The sequence below is a fragment of the Mercenaria mercenaria genome, chromosome 9 (assembly GCF_021730395.1).
Source record: "Mercenaria mercenaria strain notata chromosome 9, MADL_Memer_1, whole genome shotgun sequence".
Taxonomy (NCBI): domain Eukaryota; kingdom Metazoa; phylum Mollusca; class Bivalvia; order Venerida; family Veneridae; genus Mercenaria; species Mercenaria mercenaria.
In genome coordinates, this window is record NC_069369.1 from 35,529,865 (window position 1) to 35,543,104 (window position 13,240).

The following is a 13,240-nucleotide window of genomic DNA, read 5'->3' on the forward strand; positions in this document are numbered from 1 at the left end:
TTGCAAAGTCTAACTGCTTAAATATTTAGAATCTGCAGTAGAGCGGGTGTGGGTATTTCCGAACAGTTAAGCAATAATGTTGAATGTTCGGAAATACCCACTTATATTGCCATTTAAAAACAACTTGTTTATAGAGTGATTCCAGCTGATTTAGCGTGTATAATTCCGAACTATATCAGTATACAGATATTGTCAGTATAGTGTATTGAGGATATTACCTATTGGACGTTTATTTCCGAACAGAGCGGGTAATTCCGAACAACAGAGGGGCTAATTCCGAACAGTTCCAACTTCTTAAGAACAGAACGTTTGTTTGTTTACAATGATAAACACAGACATTCTTTACAGTAGTATACTTAGATTTTTAACAAAGGAACTTTATAAAACGAAACATATAACTGGAACTTACAGAGCATCTGTATCTAAACCTAAATTTGCAGAAGCACAGCACAACATCTGTGACAACTTTCTACATGATTAATGTCCGAAACATTGAATATGGTATTAACACCCTTATACATGATGCAGTTTGCAATGTTAAAAATGTCTTATAATCTTTGTTTAAATTAACAGTATTTGCAATCAAACAGAAGTTTGTCTGTATAGCCCATTAATTCATCTGCCACACATTTAGGGTGAAATCTGTATCCACAATTGGTGCATGTAGGGTTTTTCACATGCATAGCAGTAACGTGGACCTTGTCTTGCAGGGTTGTCTTGGCACCCAAAATTTGCTTGCAACTCTTGACAAGCTCATGCTATTGCTACATGAGTCGCCGCCTCCTCTACCAGAGTCGGATCATATTGCACATGTTTAAAACGAGCCAATATGAATGAAAGGAAGTTGAACTCATTTTACAAAGTAGTAGATTTATTTATTTGTTACTGTATCTTTTTATATATATATAGAGGATAATTGTTGGTTTCGGTGTAATATCACGTTATAATTTCACCGAGTGGGCACCAAAAGTGATATTTTCACGAGTGGCGCAGCCACGAGTGAAAATAACAACTTTTGGTGTTCACGAGTGAAATTACCGTGATATTACATCGATACCAACAATTTTTCTGTTTATTTTATGTCTAAAACTCTACTTTTGTTGTGTTTATTTCAATAAAATGTCGAAATTTGCGGGAATTTTTATCAGGAAGCATCGCAAAGATGACGTCATTTTAACGACGTCATCGTCATATTGTTTCCGGCTTTCAGTACGCTCGGTAAACTTTTTGACGTTAATCCGGGTATCAGATTTGATAATTTTCACTGAGTGGCCAGTGAGTTTATCAGGATATAATTCACCGTTATATTTCGATAAACCACCGAAAAACATAAAATAAATATATATATTTATTTATCTACTTTTTTATTTATTTATAATCTAACTCTAGTTATTTGCTTCAAATATATTATAAGTCTTTATATATACTTATTTTGGATAAACTGTTCCTCATACATTGATTGTTTGGAATTAGCCACACATTAATTAACAAGTGTGTCTAATTCCGAACGGCTTTTTTGATCTTTCAACGTTTTCCATAATGAGAAATGCAGTTAACTCCCTTCCCACGTGACACTTGTGATGCAAGAATTCCATCAAAACATGGTCAGCGGTAAAAATCAATACTTTTAGATCCTTACATACTACTTGCATCAAAACACGAAAACCGATAAGAACGACATGCATGCAAGCGGTCGTATAAATTCTTGTCTGTTATTTTGAAAAGGTGCGCGACAAAACTTTGCATTCATTGCAATATGATATGGAATTCGTTGTTATCCTGTATGTGACGCCGTGGATTAGATTGGTGCCTTTCAAGAATACAAAAATGTCATTGGAAAAAATGTGTTCGGAATTACCCCCCTGTTCGGGATTACCCACACCCGCTCTACTTTATAAATTTAAGAGAACGTTAAGGCATGCGCGGATCCAGATGGGGTCCGGACCCCCTCTGGAAAATCCTAAAAGAAAAAGGAAAGGAAATGTTTCATTTTCGAAAAGGCAATATTAGTATGTAGCTGCTGCTACATACGACACCGACATAATTCATGTTTTAGAAAATCTATATGTCAGTTATCTCAAAGAAACAAAGAAGTTTACCTTTAAGGAAACTTAATTTTAATATTTTCAAATTTAACAGGTAAATCTAAACTCATAAAACATGAAAATGAGGGGTATATTGTATATAAAACAGCAGTGGAAAAGGTGTTTCTAAATGCTCCTAAAATGCCACAGAATGCAGGAAAGGAAGCGTTGTTCAAATTGCAGATTTCAGGGGGCATGCCTGGACCCCCTAGCTTGTCGGCTACTTTTCCATTTCGGCCTGTTCAACAACAAAAAAATAAGATAAATAAAAACTCGGCCACCATGTACTTGTAAACGGCTATAATCCTAAAATACGCACACGTGAAATTATTTAGTGTTAAGACATTTCATTGCTGAAAGGATTGATATGTAGACATTGTCATAATGAAGGGTTCGATCGAACCCCTCTGAGAAAATTGGTTGGATCCGAGCATTGATAGGGTCATTATGTGTTCAAGGTTTATGTCCACCTATAAAGTGGTATTCAAATACACTAACATTCTCATCCATCAGATGTTCGTCAAAATCCCGAGGAGTCACGGTAGACCTCTGGTATGCGAGAATGATACACTAACAGAAACGCAGTAAACTCAATTAATTTTTATTGAAAATTAAACATAATAAAAAAGTATGCCTAAAAGTAGGCCTATAATTTATTTATTGTCGCTTTCAGTCACGCACTTGACTAACGCACACTGTGTGTGTAAATATAGTTTCAAAAATGAGAACCTTAAAATTCTCTTGTTTTTCTCAATAGTTACAAAAGCAGGAGAAATTGGAGACTGACCATCCTGTCAGTTAGAGTTCATAAACCGTTAGCCTGCTGTCGGAAAGTGATTCTGCCTTTCAAGTTTGCGAGCAGTGGAGACCAAGACCACCCTGCACATCCGTGCTGACTGATCATGGTCTGCACTGTTCGCTATTCAGTCAGTAAAATTTGGGTAAAACCCCTGTGAATAAAAAGTGACTCTGTCCAAACTGAATGATTGATCAGCCCATATTAGAAATTTAGCAGGCTAAAGGTTAATGATTATGAACAATTGCAATGTATACATGAATCCGTCGTGTTCCCCTTTGTTTCCACTGCGGATGGCATCTTAAAGAAATAACCCTCATTATCACGATGTACTAAACGTTGAGTTTAGTTAGCATTTTGTATACAGATTTAATCGTTTGCCCCAATCACCCCAAATTTTTGATCGGACCCGATTTTTCTCAGAAACAATAGTAGATAAAGGGTAAAATGTTATAATTTGAGGGAGCATTAAAGAAGTTATTTTATTGTTGTTGTTGTCCAAAAGGAAGTTGGAAGTGCGGAAGTCGAAAGTTTGATGTCAAGAAGTTTGAAATGAGAAGCGTTGAAGTTAGAAATCTGAAGTCGAAAATCATAAGTGCGGAAGTTATAAGTCATAAGTGCGGAAGTAAGAAGTATGAAGTCAAGAGTTTGGAAATGAGAAATGCCAAAGTTAAAAGTCAAAATTGGAAAGTACGGAAGTAAATCTTTCCTCCACGGCGTTGATAATGCCCCCTCAACTTTGAAATCGCTCCTGTGTAAATTTTAGAGACATATGTGCAGGAGTCTTTGTAGAAACACCGACCTTTCGCATATATTGCCATTTTCTATATATAATAACAACAGTTTAGGAGTTGAGCGTCTGACTGATGATCCAGATGTAACAGTTTAAAGTCCTGGTAACATGGGAAATCATGCATGTTGGACAGGAGTTTTCAGTGATTTTACCGCCGCTAAGAAAATTTTGTCTTACAGCACGGGCTGTGACATATCACGTGACATAACTAAAGTGCTGTATATTATAAATGAATGCGTACTTATACACCTCTGGAGCAAAATAGTGCTTTAAGAAGCTCTTGTTTCCGTGATCTAAAGAAAGCGGTTTGTAAGAAAAAAAATCATTCTGGTTCCTAACGTATGGAAGCCCTGAGGGCCATTTGACTTTTATACTTCAAACTTCCCTATCCCGAGTTCTGTACTCAGAAATAATAAGTTTGGAAATCAGAAAGTTAGAAATCAGAAGTGCGGAAGTCGAAAGTAAGAAGTGCGGAAGTATTAGATCTTTAATCGTTCAAATGATGAAGACTAAGGACCGGTTGAATGTCCAAATTAAGAATTTTTTTGTTTTCTATGGAAGCCCTGTAGGGACAATTGATTTCCGTACTAACTTTTGCACTTCTCTCTTCCAACTTCTTGACTTCCTACTTCCTACTTCTAACTTCCACACTTCTGATTTCCAACTTCCGCACTTCTGACTTCCAACTTCCTGACTTCTTACTTCCGACTTCCAACTTCCACACTTCTTACTTCCGACTTCCAAAGAGGGAAAGTCAGAAGTGCGGAAGTCGGAAGGCAGGAAGTTAGAAGTCAGAAGTGTGGAAGTTAGAAGTCAGAAGTGCGGAAGTTAGAAGAGGGAAGTAAGAAGTCACGAAGTCAGAAGTAAGAAGTGTGGAATTTTGAAATCAGAAGTCGAAAGTCAGGAAGTTAGAAGTCAGAAGTGCGGAAGTTAGAAGTCAGAAGTGCGGAAATTAGAAGAGGGAAGTAAGAATTCAAAAAGTCGGAAGTAAGCAGTGTGGAAGTTGGAAATCAGAAGTCGAAAGTCAGGAAGTTGGAAGTTAGAAGTGCGGAAGTTAGAAGAGGGAAGTAAGAAGTAAAAAAAGTCGGAAGTAAGAAGTGTGGAAGTTGGAAATCAGAAGTCGAAAGTCAGGAAGTTGGAAGTCAGAAGTGTGGAAGTTAGAAGTCAGAAGTGCGGAATTTAGAAGTAGGAAGTCAAGAAGTTGGAAGTGAGAAGTGCAAAAGTTAGAAGTCAGAAGTGGGAAGTACGGAAATCAATTGTCCCTCCAGGGCTTCCATAGTTTTCTATATTCAAATTCAAGTGGAAAAAAATGTATTAATAGACATACTAGAGCTATGTTAAACATGTTAAATATATGCAACACTGAAACATTTCATGTATACTTGTCAGAAAGTCCGTATGGAACCATTATACCTTCAGACAACATAGAAATAACGTTTCAAGTTCCCCCGTCCCTTACCACTATACAAAAATAGAAATACGCTATGTACATGTACAACTTTACTGTGGCCATCAGATTATCATTTAACATTCACCATTTTACAATATTGAAACTTATCATGTAACATTTAACATTTAATAATATTGAAATTCATTTTGTAACTTTAAAAGCAGCGAACTTCGTAACTTGATGGTCATTGTACTATAACAATTTAGACTATTGTTTTCACTTCCTGTGTTTGAATAAGTGACATTCCTTTATACTTTTGTTTAAATGTTTTTCAGGGTGCGTCTGAATTAACCACATTCAGACCAACAGCTAGATGCAAACTGGACTCGTTCGACTTGTCAGTACTCCGGAGATGTATACATTCTTACTATAAAGAGGGTCAACATTTAACACTGGATACTTTGCAAAAACGATTGAAGGACCAGCACGACATTTCTGTGTCCAGATCATCTGTATACAGAAGTGTACTAAAAATGGGTTTCAGGTAAGTATGTCATGTTTTATTTCGTCTGTTCGCACCACTTAGAGCATTTAGCAAAACGCACCGGTCTTCCACAAATGGGGATTTCCGCAAAACACAATTTCATGGATGTGATGAAGAACCGAGTTTCATCGTTTTTGAGCTACTAACACCAATTATGTTAATCAAAATACTAGTACTTCCTGATAATATATTTGGCGTTGTCCGTCCGGCTGTTCATCCGTCTGCGTGTCTCTTCGTCCGTCTGTCTGTTCGATTTTGAAAAGGCTTGTAATAAAAACAATAGTTTAGTGGGGAAGACCAAACTGCACTTAATTATTACTTTGCACATGACCTCTATTCGACTATCTGCATTGACCAAGTAAAACAGTGTTTCCCTTTGATTTGTTACCTTTTTCATTCGTTGATCTTTATGCAGATGAAATCACCATAGGACAGTGGAGCACGTGCAACTATCGTCAGGATCACTTCTGGATAAACACAGTTCACAATTTTGATGGCCTGTGTGACACTATGATATTTACATTCTATTATATTTTTTAATCTGTATACAGTCATATCAATTCTGTAGAACAGTAAAGATGAAAAACATACATACTTTTATGCAATAAAATTACGGTTGCTATAACAACAAAAAAAGCAAAAAAAAAAAAAAAATGATGAAGATACTTCAAACATGAAACACGAATTCACTGAATGCTGACTGATGACAGTTGTCGTTTTGTTAATATTCGCTGTAACGAATTGCACTTTTCATTTAAGGTTCTACAAAAATGGATTTGGATCCAGATTTGTGAAGGAAAGGCAGGACATAGTTTGTAGGAGGCATGAATACTTGAGGAAAATAAAGAAAGCAAGACTTGATGGAGACATCATTGTTTATGTAGACGAGACTTGGGTGAATGCGAACCATTGTATGAAAGGAGAGTGGAGTGATAGCAGAGTAAGTGATACAAGTAAGTTAGTGGGGGGAGGTAGAGGCGCATGTAAGTTCACTCCATCCGGAAAAGGAAAACGTTTGATTGTACTGGATGCTGGTTGCAGGAACGTGGGTCTGATTCCCGGAGTTGGAGAAGTGTTTGTGGCACAGAATGATAGCGGTGACTACCACTCTGAAATGAACCACAAACATTTCTTCAACTGGTGGAAAAACACTCTGCTTCCTGTATTACCAGGACTCAGTACAATCGTTATAGACAATGCGTCTTATCATTCTATGCTAACTGAAGATTCCAGGTCACCCACGACGGCTTCACGTATTGGCGACATCAGGGACTGGTAACGAAAAAGACGAATTCCTTTCAATGACGACATGATTAAGGCTGAACTTTTGGAGATTGTCAGACGGAACAAGCCTCGTCCAAAGTACATCGTTGATGAGCTTGCAATGGAAGCTGGTCACAAGGTCCTTCGTTTGCCCCCACGCCATTGTGAGTTAAATCCGATTGCGCTGGTATGGGCCAAAATGAAGGGTCATGTGGCCAGGCAGAACTCCTCTTTCAAACTTAAAGATACCATGGCCCTCTTTCAGGAATCCCGCGCCCTTATAACGCCCGCTTACTGGAACAGATGTGAGGACCATGTTATTTTAAAGATTGAAAAGGAGTTGTGGCGCACTTACGGTGTGCAAGAGGACGAGGTTGCGCCTATTGTCATTCCCCTTGGTGAAGCGGACGACAGTGACAGTGACAGTGATGGAGAACTCAGTGAAGACGAAGAAGGACTGGACGACACTGACTGTCAAACGAATGGCGACAACATCTTTTCAGATGGAATGAACAGCATGGCTAGTGAGGAAGAGAGTCAGAATGAGGAGTTGGATGATGTCACAATTGTGTGCGGAAAATGTAAGTCTAGAGAGCCAGGTGTGTATGAGAACGGGGATATAGAGTGGGTTATGTGTGATGCATGCGATGTATGGTATCATTGTTCGTGTATGAATGTGAAGGATGTTTGTCAAATGAAATCTTATTTTTGTAATAAATGTGATGTTATTTTCCACACATCTATGTAAGTCAAGCATATTATATATTGTAACTTTAAGTATAATGTACATACCTGTTTTGTACTATTAATGTAATATGTTTAGTTGAGCTGTTTGATTTGTGATAAAATAGTTTTGCGACTATTAGGTTTGATATATTACAAAGGTTTACTTTAGCAGATAAATTTTGTTGTTGTCTATTATTTTTTTCGTTACTGATTCAACATGAATATTACCAAGTGGTGCTTCAAATGTCTTTTTAGAAATGAAGTTACTCGTGCATGTTTATCATGATCATTGCTTGCTCGTGCATGTTTATCATGATAATTGCTTGCTCGTGCATGTTTATCATGATAATTGCTTGCTTTCGTTTGTAAGTACATGGACACCATAAATTCTTTCAAAAGTATGTTACTTATCTTTATAGGGGCCAGGCAGTTCGGCAGAAGTCGGAAACGCAGGCTTAGACAGATGTTTCACATTCTGTGACCCAATCACGAACATAATCGATCAGTTACGTTATATGCTTACAAACATATTCTTATAAATTTATCTAAATGTCACATAGCATGCAGTTGCAACTTCGGTAATAGTTGATACATTTTAATTGAAATCCATGTGGAGAAGTTGGCCGTTATTTGTGGATAATAGGTTATTACTGCATTGTAAAGCATCCCTGAATACTGGTCAGATAACTGTTTGTTTTAAAATATAGAAGTGTTTCCGACTTAAAATAATTCTTCAAAATTGTAGCTTTGTTGAAACTATGTTATTCCAACATGAATAACACCACTCCACTATTCACGACTGAGATATGTAATTTTCGTCGTTTGAAGTGATGAATTAGACGAAAATTTATTTCCCTTTGTCCTGTAACTCCGATAGGTGTCGTATTATTTTCTGCACGAAGTTTTCGTGCGTGTAAGAGTGAGAAGTTTTTTCCATTCAGCCTTGGGAACATTTTTTTTTTTAAGTCATTAAGGGCTGAAAGATGTGTTACCTTCAATATGAATTTGATACATTTGATATTAATGCTTTGTCGTAATTTCTTGATTATGTTGAGCATTGTCATGTATACATAATGATTTATGTTTATCTTATGATAATGTTGGAAAAGTGTATGATATGTTGTGATGGAAAAATTAAAACAGTCGGTCTGTCGGTTCCCTACGGCTTATACCAAAAACACAAGTGTTTCTTGTTTTCTAGTTCTTATGTAAACTATGGGAGGTGTGGTCTATAAGGGAACAACGTTTTATTGAACACGATCTTCAAACATCATTTAGCCGTTCGTATTTTGGCGGGGAAGCTGCACGTGTCTTCCATGGTGCTCCATCGATTAACACCCCGTGTTAATCAAAATAAAATTGCATATTCGCCGTAGGTCTTCAATCAAAAGAAACTTTCTGGTTTTATCTTTGAATTTAAATTATGTGGAAGCCCGCCCGCTTAGCTCAGTAGGTAAGAGCGTTGGTCTACGGATCGCGGGGTCGTGAGTTCGATCCTCGGGCGGGGCGTATGTTCTCCGTGACTATTTGATAACGTGACTATTTGATAAACGACATTGTGTCTGAAATCATTAGTCCTCCACCTCTGGTTCATGTGGGGAAGTTGGCAGTTACTTGCGGAGAACAGGTTTGTACTGGTACAGAATCCAGGAACACTGGTTAGGTTAACTGCCCGCCGTTACATGACTGAAATACTGTTGAAAAACGGCGTTAAAACCCAAAACAAACAAAACAAAAATTCACTGTAAGTGAACCAAATAAAAATTGGCTATATTACAGAAGTGTTCAGAAAGGCATCAAATATATGTTAGGACAATACATAAATGATTATTTCACTTAAAAATTAAATAGGATCGGCATTAGTGGTTATTTAACATATTAAATGTAGAACTATTTAGAATTCTTCTTTAGCAAAATCAAATCATGAATTTTAAAATAATGAATATTTCTTAAAATCCTCTTTGATATATCATTAAGAATGTAATTCTACGTTTGTCTACCAATTTTCAAAATGATATTTGTATTAATATGGTTTATTGGGAATAAAACGTATATATGTGGGTGTTAATCCCACCTGTGTTTTCGCGGAAAACTCAAATGACAAGCAAAATCAGCAAATACAATTTAAAGTTTAGAATATTTCTTTTTTCATCTAACTTTGACCCTCATATTTTTATAATATTTCCGCGCCCCGCCATTTATATATATAGTTTAAGATTATACTAACCCAAAATGGCGGATAGATAACTCAAATGATACGGCAGGCATGAAAAATTGCTATTTCAATGAAATATATAAATTTATAGGGTTGTCTAGGAATACCGAACTTCCGTAACCCTAGAATCGGTACCGTAATTGTAGCAACTGCCTATTAACTCAAGCATCGTAATTTTGAGTTGACCCCTAGTTTATTGCGTTACGGGCGCCGCCATATTGGATAGTCGACGTAACGTCATATTGCATTACGGTCTATGGAAAAAATAGAAAAATGCAAGATAATTTCTTTAAAAAACACTTAATTGAAAAAATGAAAAAAAGGTCTGGAGATATTGATGTATGGTATATACATGAGTTTTCTGGACGACTTTACCAATTATGATAACTCAGAAACGAGGTAAACGTAATAGGTGGAACAGACTTTAATAGACATATCCCGGTGGCATCTCTTTCTGACGGTATAAGCAAACAAACGGAGGTATTTATAGCACAAACCTTATAAATTAAAAAAAAACCTGTAAAACTGTAAACAACAAAGTGTCCTACCTATATTGTTTGAATATCTTCCTGAAAACAGGTTTCCATCCTTATCAAATCAAAACAAATATGGCGGCACTCACATTAGTGTAATATGTGTATGACGTCATCACTTTCCGCCGATATGATGTAAGCTACAGTCACTGCCCAAAAATACGGCAGTACATGTTTTTTCTTCAAAGTTTAAATTTGACACATGTCCAACAGTAACTAAACACTAAATTTGTAACGTTTTATCACTTCTTTAGGTTTTTAGCAGTTTTTTTTTATAAATGTGAACACAACAGAACACTATGTACAATGTAATGGCAAATGTTAATGTTACAGTTTACTCCTCTGTACCTGTGCACTTTGGACACAGGAAGGAGTCACCTCTTCTAATAACCCTGACTGGGGAACAGAATCCAAGGTGTACCCAGCCATTGCATTTATCACAGCATGCCCAAGAGACTATGGTTAGACTGATGCAATTCTTGAGCTCCTCAGGATGGAATTTTTGACAAATGCAGCACACATCAGTGTCATCTTCAGATTCAGAAGAGGAAGAGTATTCTGTCTGGGCTGCCTGAATACCAGATGTACTCGGAATGGGTTCAGTGACGGTATGTGTTTTCTTTAAGTTAGTTTTCTTTTTATCTGCTGCTACAACTCTTTTCCCTGGAGCAGTTTGCTTTTTTTTCAGACTTGGTTTGGCATTACTTTTTACATGTTCTTTGATTTTTTCATAGACAATTTGTTCAGTAATAGGTTTCCCACTCACAACTTTACTTAAGGTATTTCTTACCTTTTTAACTGGAACATGTTTCAAAATTTCCCCACCTCTCTTTTCCAGGAAGAGCCTTGCATCAGTATTGCAGTCATCAACAGCCAGGGCCTGTTCTTGTTCATGGTTCTCTGTGGTATCAGGTGCTGGTCTAAAAACTGAAGCAGGTGCAAGAGCAGAATCTGGCACTACATTTGGGTTAAATGGATATACCCCACAATGTTTGAAGGCGGACTGGATGTTACTTGCAGAAAGAGAAGAAGTGTATGCCTTACAGCCAATCTTGCACACATCAAATCTGGTAATCAAACAACCTCCAGACTGTCGAAGGTGTTGATGACAGGCATGATTCCAGGCAATTTCAAAAGGCCCGTAACAACTTACGTCCAGAGGCTGTAGTAAATGGCTACAGTGAGGGGGAAGAACAAACAAAACAATACCATTCTTCTGTGCCCACTCCATCAGCTCCAAGGAAACATGACTTCTGTGACCATCATACAATACGAGCACCTTACTGCCGTCAGCCCGAGAGGGTAGATGTGGCTCTAGATGCTCTGTCATATACTTTGTGAACACTTCAGTGTTAGACCAGCCAGATTCTGATACTGTTCCAGACGTGCCAGAAGTACAGCCTTCAAGTAGACCTGGAAGCATCCTAACACCAGGAAATACGAAAAAGGGCGGCACCTGTATAAAAAATGAAAGGGAGGTGATCAATAAAACAACATGAACATTGTTTTATCATTTTATATGATATTTATAGACAGATTACCTAATTATAACCAGTCAGTTATAGATTACCTAACTATTATTAGTCAGTTATATTAAGAATTTAGTATTGCAACAACTACATTTTTTGCATCTAACAAATTGTTTGGAAAAATTATACATAATACAAAATTTAAAAAATCTATGTATATATGATTGTGTATTTCATGTATGTTAACTATAAATAACAGTATGCATTAAAAATTTGCAAATTCTTAAGTGAAAATATCTTAATTAATAGTGCAACATAAAAATACGTTATGTGAAAATTTACTTGGTTTCCAACAGCATTTCCTCCACCAATCACAGTGACTGTTTTCGACTTTCCACATGTAACAGCCTGTGGTTTATAATGAGTACCTGTGACAATTTTTGGTGGCTTATGTTCAAGTGAAAGACCTTTCTCATCAATATTATAAATGCAATGTGGTTTATCTTTTAAGTTGTATTTGGTGAGAATTTTGTTTAGTTCATTGAAGTACTGGTCAATAGCCGGGCGGGTTGCACTTCTTGCTCTTGCCATCTCCAAAGATCTAGGTTTCACAACTTTAATGCTAGGCCATCGGTTCAGAAAGTTATAAAACCACTGTTTAGAAAGAGGTTTGTCTTGTTCTCTTAGGCCAAGATGCACAGCATAATCTGAGGCTAAGTTAATTGTTTCCTGCCGGGTATATCCAAAACCAATCTCAGCCATTGTAATAAGGTGCTGACTCAGAAATGCTTCCTGTTCTTGTGAGAATAGAGGAGGAGTACCAGACTTAAGGACATCTACTGATGTTTTTCCTCTTATTCTATCTTTTAATGTTGTAATTGGTATGCCAAACTGTTTGGCAACACGTTCCACAGGTAGATGGTGTTCTTTTACCATGTTATATGCATCTGTAACATCCTGAGGGGTGTAAGTAGTTCTGTACTTCCTCTTAACAGTACTTTGAAACTACAAGAAAAAATACTACCACTCATAAGAAGGTAGGTAAAAATGGATCGAATTTTTGGAAACACCCTGTACATGAAACACAAAAGTTGATGACGTCATCAATGCATATGATGTCACAATGCAGACGAGGAATGTTTTGGTTATTGAAAAAATACTTTATAATGATGAATTTTATGATTTTTTAATTGGAATTTTTGGAATTAACAAAAGAACATGTAAGAAGGTAAGTTATATATTTTTTAGAGTAGAATTACCTGTCTTATTTCCATTTTTTTATCCGGCTGTCAAAATGAACGAAACTCCTCCCCTTGTTTACAGTGCGGTCAAATCAAGCGTGAAATATCGTCTCGCGAGATTACAGAAAGCCCTAAATGCCAACCGTCAGAAAGACAAGTACGTCGGAAAGAGATGCCGAAGGGATA

The 13,240-nt window shown here is 36.9% G+C and overlaps 1 long non-coding RNA gene across 1 annotated transcript; it reads left to right on the plus strand.

Moving 5' to 3' along the window:
* The first annotated feature begins 10,243 nt into the window (after positions 1 to 10,243).
* On the plus strand, positions 10,244 to 11,564 carry LOC128559472 (uncharacterized). The gene is made up of 3 exons (XR_008372388.1): positions 10,244 to 10,291; positions 10,678 to 10,952; positions 11,183 to 11,564. It is a non-coding gene; the product is annotated as an uncharacterized LOC128559472 (long non-coding RNA).
* The last annotated feature ends 1,676 nt before the right edge of the window (positions 11,565 to 13,240 follow it).